The following is an 8,068-nucleotide window of genomic DNA, read 5'->3' as shown; positions in this document are numbered from 1 at the left end:
TTTCTCAAAACCTCCTTAGCCCCGACATCACTTTCCCAGCGTCCCTTTGCTATTCAGTTGTGACCGATTCTTTGTGGCTCCATCTCGGGTTTTCTTGGCAAAGATATTGGATTGGTTTGTCATTTCCTTTCCATTCATTTTACAGTTGAGGAAAGTGAGGCAAATGGAATGAAGTGACTTGCCCAAGGTCACACAGCTAAGTTCTGAGGTCAGATTTTAACTCATATCTTCCTGACTGCAGAACCAGGGCTCTGTCCACCTAGCAACCCAGTGTCTACTAATCCCTTTCTCTTTTTTCCTCTCTATGACCCACCCTAGTTCCTTCACCTCTCCCCCATTACCATTCTCTTTCCCCACAAGGTTTCCCCAACCTCCTTCCATCCCCCTGTGTCTCCTACTACTCTCTCTCCTCCCAGTAACATTCCAGCTCCTGATTCTTCCCTAATATCTCTCTCAACCTAGTCTTTCTCCAGCATCACCCAGGCTCCTTTTCTCTCCATGTTTCCCAACATTCCCCCTCCCAGAGTTTCCCTAGCCTTGATTCTCTCTAGAAGACTCTACCCGGTATTTCCCCAGCCCCATAACATCTCCCCTTATGTCTGCCAATGTCCCCCCACCAGTCAATGCCCCTCCAATATCCCTTCTCTTTCCTAACCTCTCCACTTAAGATTTTCCCAGCCCTCTTCCCTTGCCTGTCTCTCCTAGACCCCTCTCCTATCCTCTGTCCACTCCCTTTCTCTTTCCCCTCCCCAGTGTTTCCCCTAACTCCCTTCCTCCTTCAGACAAGGAGGAGACATCTAGGTGGAGCAGTGGATAGAGCAACTGGAATCAGGAAGACTTAAATTCAAATCCAGTCTCAGATGCTAGCTCTGTGATCCTGGGTAAGTCATTTACTTCTTTTTGCCTCAGTTTCCTCAGCTATAAAATGCAGATAATAACAGGACCCACCTCCCAGAATCGTTGAGGATCAAATGAGATAATATTTGTAAAGTGCTTAGCACAGTGCCTAGAACATGTTGTTGGTCATTTCCTACTCCTTATGACCCTATTTGGGAATTTCTTGGCAAAGATACTGGAGTGATTTACCATTTCCTTCTCCAGCTTATTTTACAAATGACGAAACTGAGGCAAACAAGGTGAAGTTTCTTGCCCAAGGTCACATAGCCAATAAGTGCGTTTAGATTTGAACTCAGCTCCTCCTGACTGTCCTGGAGCTCTATCCTCTGCGCCACTTAGCTGCTCTTTAACCTACAGCATCCAGTATTACCAGAAGGTTTGCCATCTGGTTACCAACCAGGCCTGACCCTACTTAACGTCTGAGATCAGACTAGATCAGGTGCCTTTAGAGTGGTATGCCTGTAGATACCTGGCATATAGTAGGTGTTTAACAGATACTTTCTCTCTCTCTCTCTCTCTCTCTCTCTCTCTCTCTCTCTCTCTCTCTCTCTCTCTCTCTCTCTCTCTCTCCTCCTAGCATTTTTCCCAGTCTTCCTTCTCCCTTTGTGTGCCCCAACCACCTCTTCTTCAGCCCAGTCCTCTCTCCTCCCATAGCCCTCAGATCCCTTCTTTCTCAGTTTTTCCAAGTATTTCCCAACCCTTGCCCATGCCTGTATTTTTCCAATTCCCTTCCCTTTCCCCATGTCATCCAGTTTCCTCCTCATCTACCCACTGTGGTCCCCCCACATACCTCTGTCTTCTCTTTCCAATGTGTCTCCAGGCCCTCCCAGATCAGTGGACCCACCCCTTGAGACCTAGGTGCTTCTCCTCCTGTAAACCCTGGCAGGGTTTCCAAAGTTTGCAGAGATCCAGAGGGTTCTCCTCAACAGCAGAACCCCCATAGCTTCCCTTGGTCCTTGGAACAACCAGCCTCCCCATCACCCAACCCAGCTCAGCCCAGGCAGGCTACATTTTCTTCCTTTCCAGCAACAGCTCATGCTCTCATTTATCTTGTAATTCTTTCTTTCTTTCCTATTTTTTTTATGGCTGTTGGGTTTCACACTGGAACATTTGAACGATTTCTGTGCAATAATTCTACTTCCCACCCACCCTACCCCCATCCTTGAGGTCCTAGAGATTAGTATTAGGAGATCGGCTTGCCAATGGATTCCGGGACCTATAAAATGACCCCTTTACAGAGAGACAATTATCCAGGTTATAGTTCCCTGGGTTAAGACAGCAACCCAGAAACCTCTGGGAGCCTTCGACCTGTACCACAGAGCCCCCCAGAGCAGTTTTACAGGGTACTTTCTTCTTGTGTGTGTGTGTGTGTGTGTACATGTGCACTCGTGTATGAAATATGTATTTTTTTCCTTAGCCAAACATTGCAGGCTCTCGTGAGCCACACAAGTTTTGAGATATTACTCAGGAATACAGAAGGAAAAAAAAAACCCTCCATATTTCCCCCTGCCAAAGATTCGGCTTTCTTGTTTATTTACTATCGTACCACTGGGTAAAATGTTGAGCCCTGAACAACATTAAAAGGAAATAAACATATCTCTCAACAGCTCACGAACTCCAGGCTCACCAGGGAGCTGTGTTATCAACAAGCTACATGGGTCCAATATCAGGTTCTAGTTAGGAACCAGTACAGAAGGCGAGGGGCCCACCATACAGCAGGCAGAGGTCATCAGCTCTATAAATCCAAAGGCAGCAGTGACTGAAAGATACACACAGCCAAACTACCAACTGCCCCCTTGCGTAGCCTTCTTCCCTGTCTCCTCCACCTCCCATAAGCACCTGCTTCATTATTGAGCTAAAAAGCTCTTTAGATTGAACTCAAAGAATGTTAGAGCCATGTTGGATTAGAGCAATTCCTTTTACAGAAAAAGATACTGAGGCTCAGAGAGGGCCAGTGATTTGACCAAGGTAACACCGCTAGCGATCTGAGGAGCTGGGGCTGGAAATCACCTTGAGGCAGAGGTAGGTGAGCAAAAGGATGAATTCCCTTAATTCTTCTCTTCCAGCTTGGTGTGCATCTTAGCACTACTGATAATGGGTTCACAGACATAGAGTTCAAATTTAGCTTCAGGCTAGCTGCATGAAAAGTCATTTTGCCTCAGTTTCCTCATCTGTCAAAAGGGGATAATAATAACACCTACCTCCAAGGATTGTTGGAGGATAAAATGAGAAAATATTTGTGAAGCATTTTGCAAATCTTAAAATGCTACATTATTATTTTATATTATTATTAATTATTACTATGATTAATATTATAATATAAAGCTAGAAAAGCCCTTAGGGACCATCTAGTCCAAGCCCCTCATTTTACAGATGAAGGAATAAAGGCCCAAAGATTTTATTCGATCTGTCCAAGGTCATAAAGGATTTGAACTCAGATCTTGTGACTTCAGGGTCAGACTTTCTCCCATATATGCTATACTACCTATAATCCTTCCCATTCATCCATACTCCCACAGAAAAATAGAACCTAGGACAAAAGGAGAAATGATGTATGAGAGGTCATAGCTCCATGACTGAAAAGAGCCAGTGGGAAGCCTGAAAGGGTTCACAGGGAGAGTTTACATTCATAGAGAATCAATACTTACTTTTGTAAAAGAAAAAAAAATCTCCATGGCGGATAGATGGATCCCTCTCACCAGTGAAAACCGTGACAGATGAGTTCTGTTCAGACTTCTATGCATTTTAAAGGTGCATTTACACGCACTAAATAAGAGTCCAATCTGCCTCCTGCTTCTCCACCCCGTCCCTCAGCTCCCCAAACATGCTGGGTGGGGGAGGGGGCGTCAAGGCAATAGACAACACCCTGTTCAGAATTCAACCTCCTCTGAATTGGATGAAGGGTTGGGGTCCCCCTCCCCACAAAAAAATTTTCATTTTCTTGATAAGTCAAATAGCACAGTTCTCTCCGGCATCTTCTTGGCTACCTGAGAAAGAACATAGAGGACTGTGTCCTTTTCAGTTTTTGTCCTCATAGGATCAGGGTGATAGAAGTCATGGTGACTCTCCTATCCAGGTTTGCTGAGCAGGGAACTCTTCATGCCCCAAATGCTCCAGTGAACACACTCACACTTTCCTGCCCAAGAGACTGGAATGGCTGTGAGTTGAACACCTTTGAGAATTGGGTTCTATTTCTCGCTGCACTCCTTTCCTTGATCCTAAGATAAGAGGCTAGGGACTGCGTCTTTTCCAGGACTCCTTCCTCTAGTTGTGTTACGCTGGGCTAGTCACTTAATCTCTGTTTGCCTCAGTTTCCTCCACTGTAAAATGGAGATAATAATACCTGTCCTCTACGATTGTTGTAAGGACCAAATGAGATATTATTTGTAAAGCACTCAGCATAGTGCCTGGCACGCAGTAGGCACTTAATAAATTATTGTTTGTTTCCTCCCTCCCTCTCTTCCTTCCTTCCTTCTTTTCATATTTTCTTTCTTCCTCTCTCCTTTTTCCTTCTCTCCCTCCTTCCTTCCCCTCTCCCTTCCTTCCTCCCTTCCTCTTTCCTTCCCTTCCTTCCTTTCTCCCTCCCTTTCTTTTTCCCCTCCCTTCCTTATTTCCTTCCTCCCTTCCTTATTCCTTCCTCCTCTTCCTTTCCTTTCTTCCTCTCCTCCTCCTCCCTCCTATTCTTTCCTTTTTCCTTCCTTCCCTCTTCTTTTCCTTCTTTCTTTCCTCTCTTCCTTCTTTCCTTCCTTCTGTCCCCCTCTCTTCCATTCCTCCCTCCTTCCTTCTTTCTTTTTCCTTACCTCCTCCTTCCTTAGTCCCTTCATCCTTCCCTTTTTCCTTCCTCCTTTTCCTCCTTCTTCTATTTCTTTCTTTCCTTCTTCCTTCCCTCCTCCCTTCCCCCTTCCTTCATTCCCTCACTCTTCCCTTCCTTCCTTCCTTTCTCCCACCTTCCTTCCCTTCTTTTTTTCTCCCTCCCTCCTTTCATCCTTTCCTTCTTCCCTCTCTTTTTTCCTTCTTCCCTCCTTCCTTCCTTCCTTCCTTCCTAGGTTCAGAGCACGTTTATATATTGTTTGTGGATGAGTGGCTAGGCCTAGGAGAAGCTAAAGGCACAGAAACACAATAGGTATTTATTCTGTTTCAGTGTTGTTCCTTTTATTGGTTCTATGCAAAAAGTGAAAACACTACATACAGTTCTGCTTGTCTCTCTGTTCCCATGGGGAGAGAGGAAGGAGGGGGTGACCCAATTATGCCAAGGTCAAATGAGTAGGACTCAGTGAAATATAGCCGATGCAGAGGGAAAGCAGGGTTTCCAGTGGGTGGGGGCTCAATCACTAATTTTGATTGGTTACTATATACATTATCCCCACAATTTAGACTAATAAAATAAGAGGGAGGGGGAGCTGGAGGCTTGAGCCTCAGAAAAGCCCAGAGAGCTTGGCATTTACCCAATGCTTCTCCTTCACAGTGCGGGGAGCATGGGCTTCCAGGGTCTGGTTCTTCTCTGGTGATTAGAATCAGTATAAGGGCTAGCAATGTTATGTTAAATTTAACACATTCAGTTCAACAAAAAATCATCACACACCTACATTATGGCAGCAGATGGGGTATAAGAAGACAAAAGGCTTGATAGTTCCTAAACAAAAAGAGCTTATGTTCTACTGGGCAAAAAAAGATACAAAACTTGTACACAATAAGTAAATGCAAAAGAAGTAATTTCAAGAGAGAGACTACTCACAATCATTGCTGCTGTTTGTTCTTCATTCTCGAAGACGACCATGACATCAGAAAGGTGATGCCATGACTTGCAAGAGAACTGGATTTAAGCGAGGGAGGGCTGTGCAAAAACACTAGCCTCACTTTTTCCTCCAGAATCATCTGGGTCCAGTGACAAAAGTCCAGTGAGCAGGACTTTGAAAGAAGCCAGGGATTCTACAAGGAAGAGGTGAGAAGGGACAAAATGCCACATATGGATGACCACATGCCCAAAGTCACAGAGGCAGGAAATCGAATGCCAGTATGGGGAATAGTTAGACTATTGATTTGATTAGAATGGAAAGGGCAGGCATGAAGGGGGAGTAATATGACATAAGCCTGGAAAAGTGATTGAGAGACAAATGAGATACAGATACCATTTGCATATTTTTTCTGAGAGGTCATGAGAAAACACTGAATATTTTTGGGTGGAGGGGATGATGATGCTCAACCTTCTCCAAGTCATCCTCTATACTGGAGCTAAATTAATATTCTTAAACAAGTTCCAAATCCCTCTACCTGGCATTAATTAATGACCACCATCACCACCACCCCCCTCTGTCCTTCTCAATCCAGTTAAACAAGCCTCCTTTCACACAGCATGGCATAGGGCACTGAACTAGATGTCATCACACCTGGGTTTATGTCCCAACTCTTCCACCAATTGGATTTCCCAAGGCACTTCCCTGCCCTGTGCCTCAGTTTCCCCACCTATAAAAATGAGAGGTTTTGTTCTAGATGATCTTTAAGGTCTCTTACAGAGCCCACATTCTCCAGTCCTATGCTTTTTGCCTCACAAGATTGATTATAAACGCCCTGAAGACAGAGGCTGTAGCCGTAGGGCTAGTCTAGAATTGGGAGTAGGACGAAACCTCTAACTTGCTGACTTTTTTGTATGAAGATTCTAATGAGGAGCCTTCAGAAGGTTGGCACAGTTTCTTCAATTTAGAGTTTTCGAGAGTTGGCTAGAGCAGTAGGGTCAAACTCAAATAGAAAAGGGGCCACTAAATCATGTATTTAAAGGTCCCCTGGGACCACACATTGACTTAGAAAACCACATATTAATAGTCTTTGTTTTATTATATTTTTACTTATTTTGTTAAATATTTCCCAGTTACCTTTTAATCCAGTTGGATAAGGGAGCATTGTGAGCTGTGTGTGGTTATTGACACCTCTGGCCTGAGAAGCTAAGAGACCAGCTAGGGATCATACAACCAGTATTAGTCAGAGACAGACCTTGAACCCAGGTCTGCCTGGTTCTAAAAGACATCTCTCTACCTGCTATGTCACGATGCCTCTCCTTAGGGTTACCAAAATCAAAACTTTTTAAAAAATAGATCATAACATGACATATTAGTTAAAAGTTATTGGCTTCCACAATAAAGTATCAGCCAAGCAGGTTAACTATTGGCTGATCACAGGCTTATTTTGCCTTTATCGTCCATGGTGCCTAGCTCAGTCAAGCAATCAATACTTATTAAACACCTACTAAACACCAAGCATTGTGCTAAAATTGGGGGTACAAAGAGAGGCAAAAGATAGTCTCTGCCCTCAGGAAACTTAAAATCTAATGACGAGGGACAACATGCAAGCAAATATCTTCAAAGCAAACTATATACAGGAGAAATGGGAAATAATTAACAGAGAGAAGGCACCAGAATTAAGACAGGAGAAGTCATTAATGATATGTTGAGTGATTGATTGAATACACAGATGTTTAGCCAGCTGCTTCAAAATCCCTGAGATCTTAGATAACTGAATACTGGGGAATATAGAGGAGATTATAGGCTTTAGAGATGGAGGGGCCCTCTGACGCCATCTGGTGCAATTCTTTCATTTTATGGAGGAGGCAGCTGAGGCTCCTGGGGAAGGTCCCATTACCAGTGAGTGGCAAAGTCAGGATTTGAACCCAGGTTCTCCGGTTCCCAATCCAGCAGTTTTTCCACTATTTTCTGCTAGGTCAAGTATGTTTATCCCTAGGCTAAGAGTTAAGACACATAGGTCACAGTTAGAAGCAGCTAGGTGATGGTACAGTGGATAGGATAATGGTGTCAAACTTAAACAGGAACTATGACCTTCAGGCCTGCACTGACTTAGAAAAATCACAAAATAATATTACCTGTGTTGTATTGTGGGTAGCCAGGTGGTACAGAGGATAGAGTGCTAGACCTGGAGTCAGGAAGATTCATCTTCCTGAGTTCAAATCCAGCCTCAGACACTTACTAGCTGTGTGATCCTGGATGAGCCACTTAACCCTGTTTGCCTCAGTTTCCTTATCTGTAAAATGAGCTGGAGAAGAAAATAGTAAACTACTCTAGTATCTTTGCCAATAAAACCCCAAATGGGGTCATGAAGAGTCTGAAAAGACTAAACAATGTTGTATTAAATTTTTATTTATTTTTGTTAACTATTTCCTCAG

At 43.9% G+C, this 8,068-nt stretch overlaps 1 pseudogene; it reads right to left on the bottom strand.

Moving 5' to 3' along the window:
• Nucleotides 1-1,245: 1,245 nt before the first annotated feature.
• Nucleotides 1,246-1,364, bottom strand: LOC140530713 (5S ribosomal RNA; annotated as a pseudogene).
• Between the last annotated feature and the right edge of the window lie 6,704 nt (nt 1,365-8,068).

The sequence above is a fragment of the Notamacropus eugenii genome, chromosome 2, assembly GCF_028372415.1.
Source record: "Notamacropus eugenii isolate mMacEug1 chromosome 2, mMacEug1.pri_v2, whole genome shotgun sequence".
NCBI lineage: Eukaryota > Metazoa > Chordata > Mammalia > Diprotodontia > Macropodidae > Notamacropus > Notamacropus eugenii.
This window is presented reverse-complemented; position numbering and strand designations above follow the sequence as displayed.